The sequence below is a fragment of the Lontra canadensis genome, unplaced genomic scaffold, assembly GCF_010015895.1.
Source record: "Lontra canadensis isolate GAN:19392208 unplaced genomic scaffold, GSC_riverotter_1.0 scaffold9, whole genome shotgun sequence".
NCBI classification, from domain to species: Eukaryota; Metazoa; Chordata; class Mammalia; order Carnivora; family Mustelidae; genus Lontra; species Lontra canadensis.
The window spans coordinates 3,308,272-3,322,020 of NW_022631003.1; the positions used below are offsets into that span (position 1 = coordinate 3,308,272).

The 13,749-nt window shown below is 36.5% G+C and overlaps 1 protein-coding gene across 1 annotated transcript in view; it reads left to right on the forward strand.

Moving 5' to 3' along the window:
* PAWR (pro-apoptotic WT1 regulator) overlaps positions 1–13,749 on the forward strand; it is a 112,534-nt gene that overhangs the window by 8,180 nt on the left and 90,605 nt on the right. The window lies entirely within an intron of this gene.

Here is a 13,749-nt window from a genome sequence, read left to right on the forward strand (position 1 = left end):
AGAGCTGAAGGCGGAGGCTTTAACCCACTGAGCTACCCAGGTGCCTTTAATTAAAAACTTCTTAAACATTTTAACGAAGATAACTTGAACTACTTGGAAATTCAAAGCACCTTAGACATTTATGAAAAATGTTGCATCTGCCTTGCTTATTTTGAATTGTTAGAAGCATAGACTATAGGAAAAAAACCCCAAAACTCTACCTTAATATGTAATTTGAACTTTCATTCATTTTTCATTTTTACATACCTTTAAGGGAAGGTGTATAATCATCTTTGTAAGTGTATTTAATACTTAGTGGTTCAAACTCTTAAATCAGGTTTTGTCTATCTTATCACAGAATATTCCCAACTGCATGATTTTTTTTCTCTTGTTCACTATTACATATTAAATCTATAGGCATTCTTAGCTAGCCAGTTGATTCTTAAAATATCTGGTTTTGCTAGGGAACTTTTCAGTTTAAATCTTAGGCATTTGTGTTTATAGCCATAGACATACTGTATAGAATCAAGCCTTAGCCATCTTTTATATTTTTTTTAGGTTACTTAAAAATACACTAGGCACCATGTCTGAATGAAATTGTAGGAACGTGTAGTTTCTACACGTGGCAAAATTACATATCTCAAAAGGTAAAAACTGCTCCAGTGAGTTCAAAACCTAGCATGTGAAAATTGGATAATAAATATATATTCTGTGATAGTCTAGAAAATTCCTTCACCAAATTCTGTGGGTCATAAGGTAGTTTTCAGTAATAGTTTCATTTGTTTTATAGGGCTGAATTTTTTTAAAACAGTCTGTTGTATTCTGAAGGTAATTTAGGGTTTTGCTGAAATGAATAGAAAGGAGAGAATTTACAGATTACATTTCTGTAATAGTTAAAATTGTGTTTGCAGTTTCTTTAAACTCTAGGGGACTAGCTGAATAAGAAATAAAAATAATACAGTTTGAAATACAGGGTGAAAATATGTTTTATAAGAAAACTTTAAAAGATGTTATTTAATATTAAGCTTATGGACATAAAGTGAAATTCACAAGTTACACAAAGTATGTAGTGACTTTGTATTGCTTTTGGAATTTCGTGCAGAACATTTTAATTTTTATTATTTATTTTGTTTTATTTTTAAAGATTTTGTGTATTTGACAGAGACACAGCAAGAGAGGGAACACAAGCAGGGGGAGTGAGAGAGGGAAAGGCAGGCTTCCTGCTCAGCATGGAGCCTGATGGGGGGCTTGATCCCAGGACCCCAGGATCACGACCTGAGCCGAAGGCAGATGCTTAACGACTGAGCCACCCAGGCACCCCCAGAATATTTTTAGTAGTACTTTAAAAAAGAATGGAAATCAGTTTGAAGAACAATATTAACATTCAGAATATGGTACTTGAGGAATAAAATAAGCTTGTATTAGCTGCACTAGTCAGAAAGGTTACTTTGGGTTTCAAATTCTTGGCAGGACTTGATATCCTGTAGTGCAGGCAAAAATTGATCCACACTAAACTTACATAATCTTCATTTTTTCTGCTGGTAAAAGTAACGTGTTTAAAAAAAAAAAAGGAATATGTTCATTGTAGTTCCCTTGTAGAAATACAGGAAAAGATAAACATCACCTGTTATCTTATTTATATAAATATTTGTTTCGGATCCTTTTCCTCTATATCTACATAAAAAATGGAACCACGCTATACAGATTTTATGTGCACTTAGTAGTCATTCATCGTGAGTTTTTTATGATGGTGTTCTTCAAAAATAAGGATGGATTTTTTAAAAAATGAGTTTCAGGTGTGCAGTATAGGGATTATTTTCTTTGTGGTGAAATACTAATACAAAAATTCTGACTGTTTTGAGTGTACATTCAGTGGTATTAAATATATTCATATTACTGTACAGTTATCATCACACCCCATCACATTACTTTTTTCGTGTTGTAACATTGAAACTCTATACCTATTAAACAATAACTCCTCGTTCTGCCTACTTAGTCCCTGGCAACTACCATTATACTTTCTGTCTTTAGGGATGGATATGGTTGTGTTATTTGGTATTACAATACTTGACCATTACTTCATTGGTAAAGGACTCTGTTGCTTCTTTGCTCTATTATGTAGCTGTCTGATTGGCAGATAAGTAAGTTGTCTTAAGATAAACATATATATTTTTTGTTTTCATGTATTTGTTTCCTGAAGTGTTCTTCAAGACAAGTGTTTGGGTCTTTCAAAGCACCTCATAGATACTAGGACCTTCAGATTTTTGTGAGGGAGGGATGCCCAATTTTTTCAAGATTTATTTATTTATTTGAGAAGGAGAGAGAGAGAGGGCAGAGGGAGGGGGAGAGAAAGGATCCTCAAGTGAACTCCCAGCTGAGCATGGAGCCCAGCATGGGGCTGGATCCCAGGACCCTGAGATGATGACCTGAGCTGAAATCAAGAGTTGGACACTTAACTGACTAAGATGCTCCATGCCCATTTTTTTTTAACCTCCTCTGTGGCCTTTGATTTCAGTGGGAAATTGGTGATCACAGTTGCAGTAATTATAAGTGTGTGTAAGTTGTAATTCAACCTAAAAGCTCCTAATTATACATGCAGAATCACACAATGAAAACTATAGGACATAAGGAAAAATGGAGTTTAGGGTCATAATACTCAGAAATTTTGTCAGTAACATGTAAAAAGATAGAAATATAATAAAGAGCAGCACAATTTTACACATGTTAAATGGTTAAGAAATACGTAAATACTACAATAGATAGGAAACTCGACCTGGAAAAAAAACCCGAGTTTTCTTAATAGAAGTGGGTGTCAAAAGGGTGACAATTTGTGAAGTGTTGGAAGAAGGGTTATCTGAATTGGACTGAAACTGTTAACTCCAGATGTGGATGGGTTCCTACACCAGGAGTGAGCTGGCAGATATTTCAGATGTGTGTGTTCTGTGTCATTCTGTGTGACTGGGTTGCATTTTCTGTGCTCACCTAGTGTTTCTTTCAGTTGCATGTAAGCAGATGTGGTATTTGTATTATGCTCTACTTGCTCCCTAATATATCAGTTGTGTTGGAACAAATAAATCAGTTTTCTAAACAAATATTATAATGTACATGTAAATATCTGTATGTATACATCTATTTATACATTTATGTGCACATCCTCGTTCATCCAAAATATGTGAAACAGTGGCTTGAGAAATTCAATCTAAGTAATGAGATGGAGAAAGGGCTAGGGAGCAGGTGTGACTAGAGATAATACTTATTTAAGAGTATAATAATACTGATTACTAGGGAAATGGCAGTTAGAAAAGGAAAGGAATGGATGGATTAAGAGGTATTTCATTGGTGTTAGGAAATTATGTAACAGTGTTTTGAGCTGGAAAATTCCTCCTCCACCTTCCTGCCTCTAGCTGAGGGTAGCACACACCTACCTTCCCACCCTCCAGGGCTACCTATACCCGGATTCCTACTAAATCTTGCTTATTGTTTTCCTTCTTTCTTAAATACATCGACTTTCCCTCTTGGTTTGTTCATCTTGCCATGAAGAACTGTTACCTTAATTCTGCTTCACTTTCAACTTAATTGCTCAAGTTGCAGGATTGTTTTCACCTGTTAACTTCCATTTCATCGCTCATTTCCTGTTACCTCATTGAAGTTGATCTCTACAAGGTTGCTTGTGACCTCCTAATGGCCAAATGAGATAGCTTTTTTTCTACTTTCAGCCTATTTGACTTCCCTGTAGTATTGCTCTTGTCATTCCTCTCCCTTGGGTGCTACAGCATTTTTGTTAGATTCTTTTTTACTTGGTTTACTCAGAAACATTTGAGTGCCTGCCATTTGCCCCAAGCTCAGTGCTAGATGATACATAGATGAATTACATACTCACCAGTCTTTAAGGAACTTTCTGTCATCTCTCAGAGAAAAAAATAATTTTTAGTTCAGGCTGCCATAACCATACCATAGACTGGGTGGCTTACAAACAACAGAACTTTATTCTCACAGTTCTGGAGGCTGCGAAGTGTCAGGCAGCAGCAGAATTGGTGTCTGGTGAGAGCCTGGTTCCTGGTTCACTCACATGGTGGAAGGGGTCAGAGAGTTATCTTTTATCAGGGCACTAATCCCACTCATGAGGGGTCCCATCCTTATGAGCTAATCTCAAGGGACCCACCTTCTAATATTGTAATATTGGGGGTTAGGGTCTTGACATAGAAATTTTGGGGAGACACATTCCAAATAAATGGAATTTGGTATAATGAGAGCTATGATAGAGAAAAGAACAGAGTACTGAACTAACTCTGAAAAGGGAGCCATTAGTTACATGAGGCAGTCAAGGAGGGCTTTACATAAGATAAAGTAGTATTGAGCCCTGTGTCTTGACTGATAAGAAGGATTTCCCAATTGGAGAGGGGAGACTCGGTAACATTTTGTGTGGAGGAACTAGCATTTGTGAAGGCACAAAGCCAGGAAATAATAACATTCTATTACAAATATATCTCCTCTGTGCCCTGCATTGTATTGGGGGATTTCCATGTGTTAATTCTAATCTTCACATTGATTCACAAGGTAGATTTTAAAAATATATTCCTCGTTTTACAAGATGCCTCGAAGAAGTTGTGACTTGCCCAGAGGCCATACTGGCAGAACTTGGATTTGACTCCAGATTTGTTTGGGTGCCGGTGCATACACATGGGTTGTCACTGTTGGAAAGAGGGAGGGACATGTTCTAACAGAGGAAACATTGATGTTCAGAGAATTCTTGGTGGGGAGTGAATGGAGAATGGCTGAAGAGGAACTGAATGTCATGCCAAGGAATTCAGACTTTATTCTGCTCTTCTGTTAGTGTTGTTGGCTGGGTATTTCCTTCCTCTTTCCATACCTGTATATCTAGTAATGCTGACTGCTTCTGGAACGGAAAAGTTTAGCCTGCTTAATTTGAAGTCATTAAGAGGATCTTCTTGTTCAGAGGCAAGTATCTGTTCAAAAATAATAAACAATATAAAATCAGGTAAAAATTATATGCATATAATAGAATAAATAATTCTGAATTTCCATATGGGTTAAAAAGAAATGAGAGGATAACCTCTAAGCAGAGTTGTGCCCAAGTAATTCTTTTTATTACAAAAATAATTCTGTACTGTAGGTAGATTTGGGAGTGGCATTTTTAGTGGAGTAGGATGGAGGAGATGGGGACTCTGATGGTATTAAATTGCCAGATTCTGTACTGAGTGTTATCATGAAGAAGTTTATAGTTTAATATTGTCCCTGGGTTTAGATGTGGCCCGGTACTTGATGTGAAAGGTGATGTTTTTTCCATTCCCACTTTCTTACGATTGATCTTGTGATATAGGTTCTTGGGATACAGGTGTTGAAGGGTGAGCATTGCCTTTGAATCGTTTCTCACATACTATTTGCTCAACTTCCACAGATGCTGCCCGCCTGCCGCCTTATCCCTTTTGCCTCTGTTATCTTAGAGGAAGTCAAGTGCTTCTCCAAATGATGTTTTAGGAATAGTATTTATTTTTGGTGATGCAAAGGTAATGCCTGCTTCTTTGTAGAAAATTAGAAGTAAAACTAGCAAAAATAGGATTGTGCAAAGATCAGCTATAGATTACTATATCAATTTGACATGTTTTTCCATTTTTATTTTTACATAGTGGGATTCTGTGTATATTTTTAGAAACTTAAACATGACCTATCATTGAACATGGCCAATAATATTATTATTTCCTTTTAAACTTTTTGGAAGAGATGTTAATTGCTGAATATTTTTTGCTTCATAATCATAACTTCCCACTGTCCATTGGTAACTCTTACTTTATAGTTTTGGCATATAATTCTTGAGTATAAAAAATATATATCCAGAAATTTAATCATTCTACAAATACTATTAAACCTTTTTGTTTTCAGTATCTCATGAACATCTTTGTATGCAAGCAAATATATACCTGTGTTGGTTTTTTTTTATTATTTATTTTTATTTTTTAGTAATCTCTACACCCAGTATGGGGCTTGAACTCACAGCCTGGAGATCAAGAGTCATGTGTTCTGATTGAGCCAGCCAGGTGCCCTACTGTGTTGTTGTTACTCTTAATATAGAATATTTCATAATATGGTGTTCTGATAAAGCTCCCATACATTTGCTGCAGTCTTAGTACATATTTTATTTGATTTTTCAGTCTCAGTACGTAATACATGTTAGACACTGATGTAGGCCTTTTGGGCATATGAATTACTGTATCTGGTCTGTTACCTGCACTCAGGATTTGAATGTGCTATATATAGTTCATCATTTTGTCCTTGAGCAAGTTATCTAATTTGGAGAAATATGTATTATGTAGGATAATTTTGAAACATTAAAGAGAAATGTATAATATAATAAAGTGTTAAATGTTATGCCATGCTGTTAGTACAGAGAGCCAAGAAGTTTCATGGAGTGAGTGAGATTTGAGCTGATCTTGAGGGACTATAAGAAGTGGACGCATAAAGAAGGGAGTCATTATTTCAGACTGAGAGAGCAGGGTGGGTAAAGTTACAAAGGTCGGAGTTAGCAACTTCATTGGAATAAGTGGTTTATATTAGGAAATAATAATAGTTAGGGAGCATAATTGTGAAGGATCTTAAAAACTGGGCTGAAAATTTTAGGCTTGATGTGTCAGCCTAAGGAGAACCTTGAGCAGGATATGTTCATATTTGTGACACCAGGAATTTAACAGGATCAGCTTGGTAGTGATGTGTAGAATAGGTTAGAGGAAGGGGCGAACGTAACTAAAGAAATGAATTGGGAGGTTGTCATACACAGTGGGGAGACATTGTATGTAAAACCATTAGAACATTGTAGTAGAATATAGTTCATTAACATTCTTAGTTTTATGTCTTGTTTAATTGACTATTACTGTCTTCAGTTGGAGTGCTTGGGGGGCTTATTATGAGTCACATGAATATTTTAAAGATAATAAACCAGAAATCACTTATACTACAAACTGGCTTTTAGAATATTTTATTATTTAGATTGTAGGTGAAGAGAAAGACATTTGTCTCTTAGGATAAGCAAGCCATGTTAATAAATAGGTAGCATTTGCATGCTTACTGGGCCTGGCATTATTCTAAGCCCTTTATGGGTATGAACTCACTAAATTTTTATTCTTATTTTTATTTTATTTATGTATTTTGAAGGTTTTATTTAATTATTTGACAGCACAAGTGCCGGGAGCCAGGGGGAGCAGCAGGCGGGCAGAGAGGGAGAAGTGGGCTCTGAGCAGAGAGCCAGACACGTGGATTGATCCCAGGACTGTGGGATCGTGATCTGAGTCGAAGGCAGATGCCCAACCAGCTGAGCCACCCAGGTGCCCTGAACTCACTAAATTTTTAGAAAAACTCCAGGAAGGTAACTGCTATATGTTTTACTAATGAGGAAAGTGAAGTACAGAGATGATAAGCCATATTGAATTTCTGATTTGAAGAATTAGATGCCAACTTTGCCTCTTCACCCCCATGCTTTCAAGTTTACAGTAGGAGCAGTATCACCTTTTAGCATTAGCCTGAGCAAAATTGACATCCTTATATTTAACTTGCTTTCAGGTTTTTATTTTATTAAAGATTTTTTTTTATTTGTTTGTCAGAGAAAGCACAAGCAGGGGGAGCGGCAGGCAGAAAGAGAGGGAGAAGCAGGCTCCCTGCTGAGCGAGGAGCCTGATGAGGGACTGAATCCCAGGACTCTGGGATCATAACCTGAGCCGAAGGTAGATGCTTAACTGACTGAGCCACCCAGGTGTTCTATCTTTCAGGTTTTTAATTAAGTAGTTTGTTTTAAGAAATTTTTTTTCTCTTTCCTGCTTATTTTAAGGTAAAAGCTGCATGTGAGAGAGGCATAGCAAACGATTTGGAAAGATATCCATGGACTGATTAATAATGATTATCTCTGGATGGTTGAATTGAGGAGATTTTTATTGTTGGAATGTTCTTTGTGTAATCTTTCTTTGTTGAGATTTTCTCTGTGACCTAAGGCATGGGAAGTTTCTGTAGATATTCCAGAGGTATTTGAAAAGGTGTGTATTTTCTGAGTATAGAATTCTGAATATTTTCTGTTAAGCCAATCTCCCAAATTATGCTCCACATCATTAAACCTTACTTATTTCTGTCTTGTTTGATCTGTTGTTTCTTAGACGATATACTGATGTTAATTGCTGTTGGCTTGTCAGTTTCTCCTTGAACTTTGACAGAATTACATTTTATAAGCAGAAGGTTAATGGAAAAAATACATAACTATAAAATCTCAGTTTTCAAACATAGTAGAGGGATACAGATATTAAAATCGGTAGTTTGGTTTGATGTTTCTTTCTTTCTTTTCTTTTCTTTAAAGACTCTATTTATTTAGGGAGAGAGCACGAGCAGGGGGAGGGTCAAAGGGAGAGGGAGAGAATCTGAAGCAGATGCTGTACCAAGTGAGGAACCCAGCGTGGGGCCTACTCCCACTACCCTGAGATCATGACCCAAACCTAAACCAAGAGTTAGATGATCAACTGACTGAGCCATCCAGGTACCCCTAATGTTACTTTCAGAGCTCTACCCTGGATGATCTGAACCACTTATATTAGATTATAGTAACATGTTGGAGCAGTTTTAGGTTTATAGGGAAATTGAGTAGAAAGTAGAGAATCCCCATGGCAGGCTCCCTACCAAGCAAGGAGCCGGATGCGGGACTCCATCCCAGAACCCTGGGACCATTACCTGAGCAAAAGGCAGACACTTAACCAACTGAGCCATCCAGGTGTCCCTATTTATTTTTAAAGTAAGCTATATACCCAACATGTGGCTTGAATTCCCAATCCTAAGATAAGAGTATGCTTTGAGAATCCTATGGACTGAGCCAGCCAGGCACTCTGAATGAGTTATTTTTAGTGTTTTTGAAGCCAATTGATTTTTCTATGAAGAATTTTTACTCTTAACTAATTGGAATTTTTTGTTCAAGAAAAAAAATTTATAATAATAACACATAAAATGGGTATTTTAATGTTAAGGTGTTTCATCCATTTAATTTTGGTTCCAGGACCAGATTTGATAGCTTTTTTTAATAGGCTCTATATTTTATTTTTAGATTTTTTTAATAAGGTTTTAAATTTATTTATTATTAGAGAGAGCATGAGCAGGGCAGAGGTAGAGGGACAAGCTGATTCCTGGCTGAGCCAGAAGCCTGACACAGGGCTTGATCACAGGACTCCTAACCAAAGGAGCTTATTAAGCAGCTTAATCAACTGAGTTTAACCAGTTGAGCCACGTAGGTGCCCCTAGACTTTATATTTTAGAGCAATTTTATACTTAGAGCAAAATTGAACAGAAGATACAGAGATATCCGATGTATCTTCTCCCCCCATCTATGCATAGGTTCCCCCATTATCAGTATCACCTAACAAGAGTGGTATATTTGTTTAGAATTGATGAATCGCACTGACACATCATTATTACCAAGTCTGTATTTTATGTTATGATTCATTTTGGTTTTGTACGTTCTGTGAATTTGGACAAATGTATAATGTTATGTATCCATTGTTATAGTATCATACAGAGTAGTTTCACACCCTTAAGAATCCTTTGTGTTCGATCTCTTCAGCCCTCCCCTCCCCACGCTTGGCAATCACAGATCTTTTTACGATCTCCATAGCTTCGTCTTTACCAGAATGTCATATAGTAGGAATCATGCAGTATGTAGTCTTTTCATACTGGCTTCTTTCACTTAGTAATATGCATTTAAGTTCCCTCCATCTTTTCATTAGCTCTTTTTAGTGTTGAGTAATATTCCATTGTCGGGATGTACCACTCTATCCATTCACCTACTAAAGAAGATTAGTTCCAAGTTGTGGCAATTATAATTAAAGCTATATAACCATCCATGTGCAGGTTTTTCTGTGGACATAAGTTTCAGTTTCAGGTCCTTTTTCTTCTAAATTTTCAGTTTCTTTAGGTAAATACCAAGGAGTGTGATTGATGGATTGAATGGTAAGAGTATGTTTAGTTTTATTTATTTATTTATCCATTTTAATTAATTTATTTATTTTAGAGAGACAGAAAATGTGTGCATGAGCACAGGGAGAGAGACAGAGGGAGAGAGAGGATCTCAAGCATACCCCGTGCCGAGCAGGGAGCCTGAGACGGGGCTCCATCCCAGGACCCTGAGATCATGACCAGAATCAAAACCAAAAGTCCTATACTTGACCAACTGAGCCACCTAGGCACCCAAGTGTATAGTTTTGTAAGTAACTGTCTTCCGTAGTGGTTGTACTATTTTGTATTCCTATGAACAGTGAGAGTTCCAGTTGCTCCATATCCTTGACATCATTTGGGGTTGTCAGTGTTTTTGATTTTGGCCATTCTGATTGATAGGTAACATGCCTATGTAATTTTAATTTGCATTTCCCTCTGACATGTGATATGAAGCATCTTTTCATATGCTTATTTGCGATCTGTATGTCTTTGGTGAATTGTCTTTTAAGGTCTTTGGACCATTTTTTGGGTTGTTTTCTTGCTGCATTTTACGAGTTCTTTGTGTATTTTGGATAACAGTCTTTTATGTTTTTTTTTGTAAATGTTCTTTTCCATTCCTCATTTTCTTGACAGTGTCTTTTTCAGAGTAGAAATTTTTAATTTTAATGAAGTCTTAGCTCATCACTTATTTCTTTCATGAATTGTGTCTTTGGCGTTAGATCTAAAAAGTCATTGTAAAACCTAAGATCATATAGGTTTTCTCCTATATTAGTAATTTTCTTTCTTTCTTTTTTTTCCTTTTAAGATTTTATTTACTTATTTGACAGAGAGCGAGCACAGGAGTTACAAGCAGGGGGAGTGGGAGAGGGAGAAGCAGGCTTCCCACTAAGCAGGGAGCCTGATGTGGGACTTGATCCCAGGACCCTACCCTCATGACTCGTACCAAAGGCAGATGCCCAACCACTGAGTCACCCAGGCCCCCTATGTTAGTTATTTTCCAGGACTTTTATAGTTTAATGTTTTGTACTTAAGTCTGTAATCCACTTTGAATTAATTTTTTTGGAAAGTTGTAAGGTCTGTGTCTAGATAGAATTTTTGCATATGGATGTCCAGTAGTTCTAGCACCATTTGTTGAAAAGATTGTCTTTGCTCTATTGTATTGCCTTTGCTCCTTTGTCAGGTGGACTGTATTTACATGGATCTATTTCTGGGCTCTCTGTCTATTCCATTGCTCCTATTTGTCTATTCTTTCAGCAGTGCCATACTGCTTGATTATTGAAGCTTTATAGTAAATCTTGAAGTTGGGTAGTGTTGGTCCTCCAGCTTTGTTCTTCTCTTTCAGTATTTTGTTGGCTGTTCTGGGACTTTTGCCTCTCCAGAAATCAGTTTGTCTATATCCACAAAATATTTACTGCTGGAATTTTGATTGGGCTTTCATTGACTGTATAGATTAGTTGGAAAGAACTGACCTCTTGACAGTGATGAGTCTTCCTAACCATAAATAGGGAATATCTCTCCATTTATTTAGCTCTTCTTTGACAACTCTCATCAGAGTTTTGTGGTTTTCTTCATATAGATTTTGCATATATTTTTGTTAGATTTACATCTAGGTTTCTTATTTTTGGGGGTGCTAATGGAAATGTTGTTTTGTTTCAAATTCCACTTGTTTATTGCTGATGTATGGAAAATGATTTTTTGTATTAATTATGTATTCTGCAACTTTTCTATAATTGCCTATCATTTTTGGAATTTTTAAAAAAGATTTTACTTACTTATTTGAGAGTGAGAGAGTGAGCATGAGGGGGGAAGGTGGGAGGAGAGGGAAAAGCACACTCACCTGCTGAGCAGAGAGCCAGCCCAATGTGAGGCTCAATTCCAGAACCCTGGGATCATGACCTGAACCATAGGCAGATACTCAACCCACTGAACCACCCCATTTCTGGTGCCCTATTTCCAGCATTTTTTTTGTTGTTGATTCTTTGAGGTTTCTATATAGATCATCATGTCATCTGTGAACAAAGACAGTTTTATTTCTTCCTTTCCAATCTGTATACATTTTCTTTTCTTACTGTATTAACTAGGATGATAGTTCATTTTTTAGGTTTAAATTATGTGATTCCATGGTAGTCTTTGAGAATATAGTTTTGAAAACAAACAGAAAAACCCTTTTGTAATTTTCCCTTGTATTTTTCTCTTGGCCTTGGTTACATACTACCTATTAGTTCTTTTTTTTTTTTTTTCTTTTTTAAAGATTTTATTTATTTATTTGAGAGAGAGAGAGAGACAGAGTGAGAGAGCATGAGGGGGAGGTCAGAGGGAGAAGCAGACTTCCCTTGGAGCTGGGAGCCTGATATGGGACTTGATCCCAGGACTCCAGGATCATGACTTGAGCTGAAGGCAGTCGCTTAACCAACTGAGCCACCCAGGGACCCTATCAATTAGTTCTTTAAAACTTTTTGTTGTTTCCTATAAATTGTTTACGTTGCTAAAATGGAAAATATTAAAAATGTGCTCTGGTTCAAGGAATGAAAGTGTGATTAACAGCTTTCTTCCCTATTTTGAAGACAGATTCTTCTGCTTTTTGTCCATGTATAGGTTAAAAATACTGAGTTTTTTCTTGAAAAGTGATCATTAAAAACAAAGACTAACTACCATCGATATAGAATAACTTATCTTAATTTTTCAGTTAATTTTCAGTTAATCTTTCCATTTATTATATGATTTGTTTTTGAAAGTTATTTAAACTTTATTCAGAGTTATTCAACTCCAGATAGATTATTGATAGAGTTGCTTCTTTTGGAGGTCTTGGAAGTGCAACCTTATATTGGGAAAGATGATAGATGCTGTTTGTTTGTTTGTTTAGATGTTATTTAAATATATTTCTTAGTTACTTAAGTTCTGTGAATCTGATGACTTTTTTCCCCCAAACCAATAATCAGAATGTAAGACCTGATGACAAGATAGGAAATTTGAAATGTGGATGATCTTAGATAAATGGACATGGTCCTATTTGAGAATATGGCTTACCCTTTCCTTCCATGCAGGGAAAGATTGAAGCCTTTGTGATTCATAAGTTTGTCATGCAGATTACTTTTAAAAAACAAGTAATAATCATGTGCAAGAAACTCTAAATTTAAGATTATTGATTTTATATCTTTAATCTTTACATAGTATCCAGTTGGTGGGGTATCCTATAGATAACTAAAGGCAGTAACTTTTAGGGCTTGCCTTTCAACAACTCTAGGACTGAAGACTTCAAATCAAAATGTGAAAACTAATCAATCCTTGATGTGTCTGCAATAGAAAAAGATAGGAGTGAAATTATTTTAAAATGCACTCATTGAGTACTACATCAAAAACTAATGATGTACTACTATAGGTTGGCTAATTGAACTTAAGTTAAAAAAAAAAAAAAACCACTCATTACAGGGGTACCTGGGTGGCTTAGTTGAGCATTTGACTCTTGATTTTGGCTTGGGTGGTGGTCTCAGCATCATGAGATTGAGACCCATATCTGGCTCTGCACTCAGAGGGGAGCCTGCTTGGGATTCTCCCTCTCTCCCATGGGCCCCCCCTGGCCCATGCTCACTCACTTTCTCTCTCTCTCTCTCTCAAATAAATAAATCTTTAAAAAGCAATGCACTCATTCCTTCCTTTCCCTGGCTCTGTTTTGAACTTTCCCATTTCTGGGCTATAATGGACAATATGTGCCTCTGTGTAAGCATGCCTATGTTTGTTCTATTGGGAAGAGACTGTTTCCTTCTAGTGCGAAGTCCCCGACTTGTCCGGATTCCGCTC